The 12,069-nt window shown below is 44.4% G+C and overlaps 7 non-coding genes across 7 annotated transcripts; all 7 read right to left on the bottom strand.

Moving 5' to 3' along the window:
- Positions 1-413: 413 nt before the first annotated feature.
- TRNAG-CCC (transfer RNA glycine (anticodon CCC)) lies at positions 414-485 on the bottom strand. The gene has a single exon. It is a non-coding gene; the product is annotated as a tRNA-Gly (tRNA).
- Positions 486-2,001: 1,516 nt separating this feature from the next.
- On the bottom strand, positions 2,002-2,073 carry TRNAG-CCC (transfer RNA glycine (anticodon CCC)). The gene has a single exon. It is a non-coding gene; the product is annotated as a tRNA-Gly (tRNA).
- Positions 2,074-5,186: 3,113 nt separating this feature from the next.
- Positions 5,187-5,258, bottom strand: TRNAG-CCC (transfer RNA glycine (anticodon CCC)). The gene has a single exon. It is a non-coding gene; the product is annotated as a tRNA-Gly (tRNA).
- A 1,516-nt stretch (positions 5,259-6,774) lies between these two features.
- TRNAG-CCC (transfer RNA glycine (anticodon CCC)) lies at positions 6,775-6,846 on the bottom strand. Its single transcript has one exon. It is a non-coding gene; the product is annotated as a tRNA-Gly (tRNA).
- Positions 6,847-8,363: 1,517 nt separating this feature from the next.
- Positions 8,364-8,435, bottom strand: TRNAG-CCC (transfer RNA glycine (anticodon CCC)). The gene has a single exon. It is a non-coding gene; the product is annotated as a tRNA-Gly (tRNA).
- Positions 8,436-9,951: 1,516 nt separating this feature from the next.
- Positions 9,952-10,023, bottom strand: TRNAG-CCC (transfer RNA glycine (anticodon CCC)). The gene has a single exon. It is a non-coding gene; the product is annotated as a tRNA-Gly (tRNA).
- A 1,516-nt stretch (positions 10,024-11,539) lies between these two features.
- On the bottom strand, positions 11,540-11,611 carry TRNAG-CCC (transfer RNA glycine (anticodon CCC)). Its single transcript has one exon. It is a non-coding gene; the product is annotated as a tRNA-Gly (tRNA).
- Between the last annotated feature and the right edge of the window lie 458 nt (positions 11,612-12,069).

The raw sequence follows: 12,069 nt of genomic DNA, 5'->3' as shown, positions 1-12,069 counted from the left end.
TACAAGATGGCGCTGCATTCAGGTGAGAGAACAAGTGTGCACAAAATACTTGGGGACTTTTGCCAGATTCATCGGTGGATCTTGCCTACTTTTATTCACATGCTAGATATTGCCTAGAAAGGCTTTTTAATATAGAGATGCTAGAGTTAGAATGTCTGGTCAGGGTTCAGCCCTTTCATTGTCTACCGCCCGCAACATATTTATTACCAGCACATGTGAGTGGTGACTCTGCTTTTTGGAAAATAGCATCTAATAGGACAATGAATGTAGCAGATGGGGCGATCGAGATGCCTGCCTAAGTATTTCATGTTTTTTTTTAATTTAACGTCTGATTAATCTGTTCATGATATTTCCGTTTTGTGACATGTTGCATTAAAACAAATCCTGCTTGGAGAACATATAAAAATTTGCACTGCATTGGCCGGGAATCGAACCCGGGTCAACTGCTTGGGAAGCAGCTATGCTCACCACTATACCACCAACGCCCTATGTTGTGGTTGCTCTCGGTTCTAAAGATTACAACCCCGAGTTCAATGACTATCTTGCAACAGTTTCAATGGTGCATTTGGTTTAGATACCAACATGAAAAGCAGTAGAAAGTTTCTTGTAGAGGGTAAGGAACTGGGGATTGAAACCAAGGCCAAATCTGTGCAGAAGAGAAGAAATGGAAAGCAGTAGTACAAATAGTGGAAATGAACATATTTAGGCAGCATTGGAAGCAAAGCAGCGAAGAGAAAGAGAGTGCCTTCCATGAAATGCCCAGGAGAATGATAAGAGCAGAACGAAAAGGCAAGAATGACATTCAAAGCATGCCCAGAAAAACGTGTGACGGTCCCACCAGTCATTTATGCTTATAATTGGGTATCTTTACTTTCAAAGTATAGGGTTGATCCTTTGGCGATCACTCTCTTGTATTTCAGCAGAGACAGATAGTTGAGAAGTCTTTTCTCACATAGCTAGCACAAGCCTGCGCTTTTCCTTGCTGGTAGCGTGGAAATGACAGATTGGTTCTCAGAAGAAAAAACAAGAAATATTATAGCAGAGGATGGTTTCGATCCATCGACCTCTGGGTTATGGGCCCAGCACACTTCCGCTGCGCCACTCTGCTCCCTTGTAAAAGTGTTCTCTTTATGCAGAGGAGGAGCTTTCAGCGAAGTGGCGAGGGATTGGTGGGTCTCGCTCCTCATTTGCCTAAGCATGCTGCAATGTATGCTGGGTGCAGAAAATCTTCATCTTCTCGTCTCACAGTCAGTCATAACTGAAAGTGCAGACCCTCTTGGGAACTAGCAGTTTCAGGCCTTTACCAAGATAGCAGCTCTCTAACCCTCTCCTCTCTCTTTGATCCTAGCGCTAGCATGCTCAGGATTTGATTTTAACTGGGAGCCAGAGATCTACCCGGTGAGGGCGAGGCTTTTGAGCGTTTGGGAGCGTTCGGGACGTGAGGACATTGGACAGGAAATGTTGCCATCTTGAAATATCCAACCTTCCTGCTGTCGTGAGAGGCTCTTTCCATGGACATCTGCCTCTTGGAGTCCTCTCAACTTGCTCTCTGATATAACATTTTGTGAGCTGCATTTACATCCGATGGCTACAAGGTGGCGCTGCATTCAGGTGAGAGAACAAGTGTGCACAAAATCGTTGGGGACTTTTGCCAGATTCATCGGTGGATCTTGCCTACTTTTATTCACATGCTAGATATTGCCTAGAAATGCTTTTTAATATAGAGATGCTAGAGTTAGAATGTCTGGTCGGGGTTCAGCCCTTTCATTGTCTACCGCCCGCAACATATTTATTACCAGCACATGTGAGTGGTGACTCTGCTTTTTGGAAAATAGCATCTAATAGGACAATGAATGTAGCAGATGGGGCGATCGAGATGCCTGCCTAAGTATTTCATTTTTTTTTTAATTTAACGTCTGATTAATCTGTTCATGATATTTCCGTTTTGTGACATGTTGCATTAAAACAAATCCTGCTTGGAGAACATATAAAAACTTGCACTGCATTGGCCGGGAATCGAACCCGGGTCAACTGCTTGGGAAGCAGCTATGCTCACCACTATACCACCAACGCCCTATGATGTGGGTGCTCTCGGTTCTAAAGATTACAACCCCGAGTTCAATGACTATCTTGCACCAGTTTCAATGGTGCATTTGGTTTAGATACCAACATGAAAAGCAGTAGAAAGTTTCTTGTAGAGGGTAAGGAACTGGGGATTGAAACCAAGGCCAAATCTGTGCAGAAGAGAAGAAATGGAAAGCAGTAGTACAAATAGTGGAAATGAACATATTTAGGCAGCATTGGAAGCAAAGCAGCGAAGAGAAAGAGAGTGCCTTCCAGAAATGCCCAGGAGAATGATAAGAGCAGAACGAAAAGGCAAGAATGACATTCAAAGCATGCCCAGAAAAACGTGTAACGGTCCCACCAGTCATTTATGCTTATAATTGGGTATCTTTACTTTCAAAGTATGGGGTTGATCCTTTGGCGATCACTCTGTTGTGTTTCAGCAGAGACAGATAGTTGAGAAGTCTTTTCTCACATAGCTAGCACAAGCCTGCGCTTTTCCTTGCTGGTAGCGTGGAAATGACAGATTGGTTCTCAGAAGAAAAAACAAGAAATATTATAGCAGAGGATGGTTTCGATCCATCGACCTCTGGGTTATGGGCCCAGCACGCTTCCGCTGCGCCACTCTGCTCCCTTGTAAAAGTGTTCTCTTTATGCAGAGGAGGAGCTTTCAGCGAAGTGGCGAGGGATTGGTGGGTCTCGCTCCTCATTTGCCTAAGCATGCTGCAATGTATGCTGGGTGCAGAAAATCTTCATCTTCTCGTCTCACAGTCAGTCATAACTGAAAGTGCAGCCCCTCTTGGGAACTAGCAGTTTCAGGCCTTTACCAAGATAGCAGCTCTCTAACCCTCTCCTCTCTCTTTGATCCTAGCGCTAGCATGCTCAGGATTTGATTTTAACTGGGAGCCAGAGATCTACCCGGTGAGGGCTTGCTCGGTGTGAGGCTTTTGAGCGTTTGGGAGCGTTCGGGACGTGAGGACGTTGGACAGGAAATGTTGCCATCTTGAAATATCCAACCTTCCTGCTGTCGTGAGAGGCTCTTTCCATGGACATCTGCCTCTTGGAGTCCTCTCAACTTGCTCTCTGATATAACATTTTGTGAGCTGCAGTTACATCCGATGGCTACAAGATGGCGCTGCATTCAGGTGAGAGAACAAGTGTGCACAAAATCGTTGGGGACTTTTGCCAGATTCATCGGTGGATCTTGCCTACTTTTATTCACATGCTAGATATTGCCTAGAAAGGCTTTTTAATATAGAGATGCTAGAGTTAGAATGTCTGGTCAGGGTTCAGCCCTTTCATTGTCTACCGCCCGCAACATATTTATTACCAGCACATGTGAGTGGTGACTCTGCTTTTTGGAAAATAGCATCTAATAGGACAATGAATGTAGCAGATGGGGCGATCGAGATGCCTGCCTAAGTATTTCATTTTTTTTTTTATTTAACGTCTGATTAATCTGTTCATGATATTTCCGTTTTGTGACATGTTGCATTAAAACAAATCCTGCTTGGAGAACATATAAAAATTTGCACTGCATTGGCCGGGAATCGAACCCGGGTCAACTGCTTGGGCAGCAGCTATGCTCACCACTATACCACCAACGCCCTATGTTAAATTGCTCTCGGTTCTAAAGATTACAACCCCGAGTTCAATGACTATCTTGCAACAGTTTCAATGGTGCATTTGGTTTAGATACCAACAAGAAAAGCAGTAGAAAGTTTCTTGTAGAGGGTAAGGAACTGGGGATTGAAACCAAGGCCAAATCTGTGCAGAAGAGAAGAAATGGAAAGCAGTAGTACAAATAGTGGAAATGAACATATTTAGGCAGCATTGGAAGCAAAGCAGCGAAGAGAAAGAGAGTGCCTTCCATGAAATGCCCAGGAGAATGATAAGAGCAGAACGAAAAGGTAAGAATGACATTCAAAGCATGCCCAGAAAAACGTGTGACGGTCCCACCAGTCATTTATGCTTATAATTGGGTATCTTTACTTTCAAAGTATGGGGTTGATCCTTTGGCGATCACTCTCTTGTATTTCAGCAGAGACAGATAGTTGAGAAGTCTTTTCTCACATAGCTAGCACAAGCCTGCGCTTTTCCTTGCTGGTAGCGTGGAAATGACAGATTGGTTCTCAGAAGAAAAAACAAGAAATATTATAGCAGAGGATGGTTTCGATCCATCGACCTCTGGGTTATGGGCCCAGCACGCTTCCGCTGCGCCACTCTGCTCCCTTGTAAAAGTGTTCTCTTTATGCAGAGGAGGAGCTTTCAGCGAAGTGGCGAGGGATTGGTGGGTCTCGCTCCTCATTTGCCTAAGCATGCTGCAATGTATGCTGGGTGCAGAAAATCTTCATCTTCTCGTCTCACAGTCAGTCATAACTGAAAGTGCAGACCCTCTTGGGAACTAGCAGTTTCAGGCCTTTACCAAGATAGCAGCTCTCTAACCCTCTCCTCTCTCTTTGATCCTAGCGCTAGCATGCTCAGGATTTGATTTTAACTGGGAGCCAGAGATCTACCCGGTGAGGGTGAGGCTTTTGAGCGTTTGGGAGCGTTCGGGACGTGAGGACATTGGACAGGAAATGTTGCCATCTTGAAATATCCAACCTTCCTGCTGTCGTGAGAGGCTCTTTCCATGGACATCTGCCTCTTGGAGTCCTCTCAACTTGCTCTCTGATATAACATTTTGTGAGCTGCAGTTACATCCGATGGCTACAAGATGGCGCTGCATTCAGGTGAGAGAACAAGTGTGCACAAAATACTTGGGGACTTTTGCCAGATTCATCGGTGGATCTTGCCTACTTTTATTCACATGCTAGATATTGCCTAGAAAGGCTTTTTAATATAGAGATGCTAGAGTTAGAATGTCTGGTCGGGGTTCAGCCCTTTCATTGTCTACCGCCCGCAACATATTTATTACCAGCACATGTGAGTGGTGACTCTGCTTTTTGGAAAATAGCATCTAATAGGACAATGAATGTAGCAGATGGGGCGATCGAGATGCCTGCCTAAGTATTTCATTTTTTTTTTAATTTAACGTCTGAATAATCTGTTCATGATATTTCCGTTTTGTGACATGTTGCATTAAAACAAATCCTGCTTGGAGAACATATAAAAATTTGCACTGCATTGGCCGGGAATCGAACCCGGGTCAACTGCTTGGGAAGCAGCTATGCTCACCACTATACCACCAACGCCCTATGATGTGGGTGCTCTCGGTTCTAAAGATTACAACCCCGAGTTTAATGACTATCTTGCACCAGTTTCAATGGTGCATTTGGTTTAGATACCAACATGAAAAACAGTAGAAAGTTTCTTGTAGAGGGTAAGGAACTGGGGATTGAAACCAAGGCCAAATCTGTGCAGAAGAGAAGAAATGGAAAGCAGTAGTACAAATAGTGGAAATGAACATATTTAGGCAGCATTGGAAGCAAAGCAGCGAAGAGAAAGAGAGTGCCTTCCATGAAATGCCCAGGAGAATGATAAGAGCAGAACGAAAAGGCAAGAATGACATTCAAAGCATGCCCAGAAAAACGTGTGACGGTCCCACCAGTCATTTATGCTTATAATTGGGTATCTTTACTTTCAAAGTATGGGGTTGATCCTTTGGCGATCACTCTGTTGTGTTTCAGCAGAGACAGATAGTTGAGAAGTCTTTTCTCACATAGCTAGCACAAGCCTGCGCTTTTCCTTGCTGGTAGCGTGGAAATGACAGATTGGTTCTCAGAAGAAAAAACAAGAAATATTATAGCAGAGGATGGTTTCGATCCATCGACCTCTGGGTTATGGGCCCAGCACGCTTCCGCTGCGCCACTCTGCTCCCTTGTAAAAGTGTTCTCTTTATGCAGAGGAGGAGCTTTCAGCGAAGTGGCGAGGGATTGGTGGGTCTCGCTCCTCATTTGCCTAAGCATGCTGCAATGTATGCTGGGTGCAGAAAATCTTCATCTTCTCGTCTCACAGTCAGTCATAACTGAAAGTGCAGACCCTCTTGGGAACTAGCAGTTTCAGGCCTTTACCAAGATAGCAGCTCTCTAACCCTCTCCTCTCTCTTTGATCCTAGCGCTAGCATGCTCAGGATTTGATTTTAACTGGGAGCCAGAGATCTACCCGGTGAGGGTGAGGCTTTTGAGCGTTTGGGAGCATTCGGGACGTGAGGACATTGGACAGGAAATGTTGCCATCTTGAAATATCCAACCTTCCTGCTGTCGTGAGAGGCTCTTTCCATGGACATCTGCCTCTTGGAGTCCTCTCAACTGGCTCTCTGATATAACATTTTGTGAGCTGCAGTTACATCCGATGGCTACAAGGTGGCGCTGCATTCAGGTGAGAGAACAAGTGTGCACAAAATCGTTGGGGACTTTTGCCAGATTCATCGGTGGATCTTGACTACTTTTATTCACATGCTAGATATTGCCTAGAAAGGCTTTTTAATATAGAGATGCTAGAGTTAGAATGTCTGGTCAGGGTTCAGCCCTTTCATTGTCTACCGCCCGCACCATATTTATTACCAGCACATGTGAGTGGTGACTCTGCTTTTTGGAAAATAGCATCTAATAGGACAATGAATGTAGCAGATGGGGCGATCGAGATGCCTGCCTAAGTATTTCATTTTTTTTTTTATTTAACGTCTGATTAATCTGTTCATGATATTTCCGTTTTGTGACATGTTGCATTAAAACAAATCCTGCTTGGAGAACATATAAAAATTTGCACTGCATTGGCCGGGAATCGAACCCGGGTCAACTGCTTGGGAAGCAGCTATGCTCACCACTATACCACCAACGCCCTATGTTGTGGTTGCTCTCGGTTCTAAAGATTACAACCCCGAGTTCAATGACTATCTTGCAACAGTTTCAATGGTGCATTTGGTTTAGATACCAACATGAAAAGCAGTAGAAAGTTTCTTGTAGAGGGTAAGGAACTGGGGATTGAAACCAAGGCCAAATCTGTGCAGAAGAGAAGAAATGGAAAGCAGTAGTACAAATAGTGGAAATGAACATATTTAGGCAGCATTGGAAGCAAAGCAGCGAAGAGAAAGAGAGTGCCTTCCATGAAATGCCCAGGAGAATGATAAGAGCAGAACAAAAAGGCAAGAATGACATTCAAAGCATGCCCAGAAAAACGTGTGACGGTCCCACCAGTCATTTATGCTTATAATTGGGTATCTTTACTTTCAAAGTATGGGGTTGATCCTTTGGCGATCACTCTCTTGTATTTCAGCAGAGACAGATAGTTGAGAAGTCTTTTCTCACATAGCTAGCACAAGCCTGCGCTTTTCCTTGCTGGTAGCGTGGAAATGACAGATTGGTTCTCAGAAGAAAAAACAAGAAATATTATAGCAGAGGATGGTTTCGATCCATCGACCTCTGGGTTATGGGCCCAGCACGCTTCCGCTGCGCCACTCTGCTCCCTTGTAAAAGTGTTCTCTTTATGCAGAGGAGGAGCTTTCAGCGAAGTGGCGAGGGATTGGTGGGTCTCGCTCCTCATTTGCCTAAGCATGCTGCAATGTATGCTGGGTGCAGAAAATCTTCATCTTCTCGTCTCACAGTCAGTCATAACTGAAAGTGCAGACCCTCTTGGGAACTAGCAGTTTCAGGCCTTTACCAAGATAGCAGCTCTCTAACCCTCTCCTCTCTCTTTGATCCTAGCGCTAGCATGCTCAGGATTTGATTTTAACTGGGAGCCAGAGATCTACCCGGTGAGGGCGAGGCTTTTGAGCGTTTGGGAGCGTTCGGGACGTGAGGACGTTGGACAGGAAATGTTGCCATCTTGAAATATCCAACCTTCCTGCTGTCGTGAGAGGCTCTTTCCATGGACATCTGCCTCTTGGAGTCCTCTCAACTTGCTCTCTGATATAACATTTTGTGAGCTGCAGTTACATCCGATGGCTACAAGATGGCGCTGCATTCAGGTGAGAGAACAAGTGTGCACAAAATACTTGGGGACTTTTGCCAGATTCATCGGTGGATCTTGCCTACTTTTATTCACATGCTAGATATTGCCTAGAAAGGCTTTTTAATATAGAGATGCTAGAGTTAGAATGTCTGGTCAGGGTTCAGCCCTTTCATTGTCTACCGCCCGCAACATATTTATTACCAGCACATGTGAGTGGTGACTCTGCTTTTTGGAAAATAGCATCTAATAGGACAATGAATGTAGCAGATGGGGCGATCGAGATGCCTGCCTAAGTATTTCATGTTTTTTTTTAATTTAACGTCTGATTAATCTGTTCATGATATTTCCGTTTTGTGACATGTTGCATTAAAACAAATCCTGCTTGGAGAACATATAAAAATTTGCACTGCATTGGCCGGGAATCGAACCCGGGTCAACTGCTTGGGAAGCAGCTATGCTCACCACTATACCACCAACGCCCTATGTTGTGGTTGCTCTCGGTTCTAAAGATTACAACCCCGAGTTCAATGACTATCTTGCAACAGTTTCAATGGTGCATTTGGTTTAGATACCAACATGAAAAGCAGTAGAAAGTTTCTTGTAGAGGGTAAGGAACTGGGGATTGAAACCAAGGCCAAATCTGTGCAGAAGAGAAGAAATGGAAAGCAGTAGTACAAATAGTGGAAATGAACATATTTAGGCAGCATTGGAAGCAAAGCAGCGAAGAGAAAGAGAGTGCCTTCCATGAAATGCCCAGGAGAATGATAAGAGCAGAACGAAAAGGCAAGAATGACATTCAAAGCATGCCCAGAAAAACGTGTGACGGTCCCACCAGTCATTTATGCTTATAATTGGGTATCTTTACTTTCAAAGTATAGGGTTGATCCTTTGGCGATCACTCTCTTGTATTTCAGCAGAGACAGATAGTTGAGAAGTCTTTTCTCACATAGCTAGCACAAGCCTGCGCTTTTCCTTGCTGGTAGCGTGGAAATGACAGATTGGTTCTCAGAAGAAAAAACAAGAAATATTATAGCAGAGGATGGTTTCGATCCATCGACCTCTGGGTTATGGGCCCAGCACACTTCCGCTGCGCCACTCTGCTCCCTTGTAAAAGTGTTCTCTTTATGCAGAGGAGGAGCTTTCAGCGAAGTGGCGAGGGATTGGTGGGTCTCGCTCCTCATTTGCCTAAGCATGCTGCAATGTATGCTGGGTGCAGAAAATCTTCATCTTCTCGTCTCACAGTCAGTCATAACTGAAAGTGCAGACCCTCTTGGGAACTAGCAGTTTCAGGCCTTTACCAAGATAGCAGCTCTCTAACCCTCTCCTCTCTCTTTGATCCTAGCGCTAGCATGCTCAGGATTTGATTTTAACTGGGAGCCAGAGATCTACCCGGTGAGGGCGAGGCTTTTGAGCGTTTGGGAGCGTTCGGGACGTGAGGACGTTGGACAGGAAATGTTGCCATCTTGAAATATCCAACCTTCCTGCTGTCGTGAGAGGCTATTTCCATGGACATCTGCCTCTTGGAGTCCTCTCAACTTGCTCTCTGATATAACATTTTGTGAGCTGCAGTTACATCCGATGGCTACAAGATGGCGCTGCATTCAGGTGAGAGAACAAGTGTGCACAAAATCGTTGGGGACTTTTGCCAGATTCATCGGTGGATCTTGCCTACTTTTATTCACATGCTAGATATTGCCTAGAAAGGCTTTTTAATATAGAGATGCTAGAGTTAGAATGTCTGGTCAGGGTTCAGCCCTTTCATTGTCTACCGCCCGCAACATATTTATTACCAGCACATGTGAGTGGTGACTCTGCTTTTTGGAAAATAGCATCTAATAGGACAATGAATGTAGCAGATGGGGCGATCGAGATGCCTGCCTAAGTATTTCATTTTTTTTTTTATTTAACGTCTGATTAATCTGTTCATGATATTTCCGTTTTGTGACATGTTGCATTAAAACAAATCCTGCTTGGAGAACATATAAAAATTTGCACTGCATTGGCCGGGAATCGAACCCGGGTCAACTGCTTGGGAAGCAGCTATGCTCACCACTATACCACCAACGCCCTATGTTGTGGTTGCTCTCGGTTCTAAAGATTACAACCCCGAGTTCAATGACTATCTTGCAACAGTTTCAATGGTGCATTTGGTTTAGATACCAACATGAAAAGCAGTAGAAAGTTTCTTGTAGAGGGTAAGGAACTGGGGATTGAAACCAAGGCCAAATCTGTGCAGAAGAGAAGAAATGGAAAGCAGTAGTACAAATAGTGGAAATGAACATATTTAGGCAGCATTGGAAGCAAAGCAGCGAAGAGAAAGAGAGTGCCTTCCATGAAATGCCCAGGAGAATGATAAGAGCAGAACGAAAAGGCAAGAATGACATTCAAAGCATGCCCAGAAAAACGTGTGACGGTCCCACCAGTCATTTATGCTTATAATTGGGTATCTTTACTTTCAAAGTATGGGGTTGATCCTTTGACGATCACTCTCTTGTATTTCAGCAGAGACAGATAGTTGAGAAGTCTTTTCTCACATAGCTAGCACAAGCCTGCGCTTTTCCTTGCTGGTAGCGTGGAAATGACAGATTGGTTCTCAGAAGAAAAAACAAGAAATATTATAGCAGAGGATGGTTTCGATCCATCGACCTCTGGGTTATGGGCCCAGCACGCTTCCGCTGCGCCACTCTGCTCCCTTGTAAAAGTGTTCTCTTTATGCAGAGGAGGAGCTTTCAGCGAAGTGGCGAGGGATTGGTGGGTCTCGCTCCTCATTTGCCTAAGCATGCTGCAATGTATGCTGGGTGCAGAAAATCTTCATCTTCTCGTCTCACAGTCAGTCATAACTGAAAGTGCAGACCCTCTTGGGAACTAGCAGTTTCAGGCCTTTACCAAGATAGCAGCTCTCTAACCCTCTCCTCCCTCTTTGATCCTAGCGCTAGCATGCTCAGGATTTGATTTTAACTGGGAGCCAGAGATCTACCCGGTGAGGGCGAGGCTTTTGAGCGTTTGGGAGCGTTCGGGACGTGAGGACATTGGACAGGAAATGTTGCCATCTTGAAATATCCAACCTTCCTGCTGTCGTGAGAGGCTCTTTCCATGGACATCTGCCTCTTGGAGTCCTCTCAACTTGCTCTCTGATATAACATTTTGTGAGCTGCATTTACATCCGATGGCTACAAGGTGGCGCTGCATTCAGGTGAGAGAACAAGTGTGCACAAAATCGTTGGGGACTTTTGCCAGATTCATCGGTGGATCTTGCCTACTTTTATTCACATGCTAGATATTGCCTAGAAATGCTTTTTAATATAGAGATGCTAGAGTTAGAATGTCTGGTCGGGGTTCAGCCCTTTCATTGTCTACCGCCCGCAACATATTTATTACCAGCACATGTGAGTGGTGACTCTGCTTTTTGGAAAATAGCATCTAATAGGACAATGAATGTAGCAGATGGGGCGATCGAGATGCCTGCCTAAGTATTTCATTTTTTTTTTAATTTAACGTCTGATTAATCTGTTCATGATATTTCCGTTTTGTGACATGTTGCATTAAAACAAATCCTGCTTGGAGAACATATAAAAACTTGCACTGCATTGGCCGGGAATCGAACCCGGGTCAACTGCTTGGGAAGCAGCTATGCTCACCACTATACCACCAACGCCCTATGTTAAGTTGCTCTCGGTTCTAAAGATTACAACCCCGAGTTCAATGACTATCTTGCAACAGTTTCAATGGTGCATTTGGTTTAGATACCAACAAGAAAAGCAGTAGAAAGTTTCTTGTAGAGGGTAAGGAACTGGGGATTGAAACCAAGGCCAAATCTGTGCAGAAGAGAAGAAATGGAAAGCAGTAGTACAAATAGTGGAAATGAACATATTTAGGCAGCATTGGAAGCAAAGCAGCGAAGAGAAAGAGAGTGCCTTCCATGAAATGCCCAGGAGAATGATAAGAGCAGAACGAAAAGGTAAGAATGACATTCAAAGCATGCCCAGAAAAACGTGTGACGGTCCCACCAGTCATTTATGCTTATAATTGGGTATCTTTACTTTCAAAGTATGGGGTTGATCCTTTGGCGATCACTCTCTTGTATTTCAGCAGAGACAGATAGTTGAGAAGTCT

Source organism: Triturus cristatus, chromosome 11, assembly GCF_964204655.1.
Source record: "Triturus cristatus chromosome 11, aTriCri1.1, whole genome shotgun sequence".
In the NCBI taxonomy this organism is placed as follows: domain Eukaryota; kingdom Metazoa; phylum Chordata; class Amphibia; order Caudata; family Salamandridae; genus Triturus; species Triturus cristatus.
Note: the sequence above shows the minus strand (reverse complement) of the source record. Positions and strands in the feature narration are given on the sequence as shown.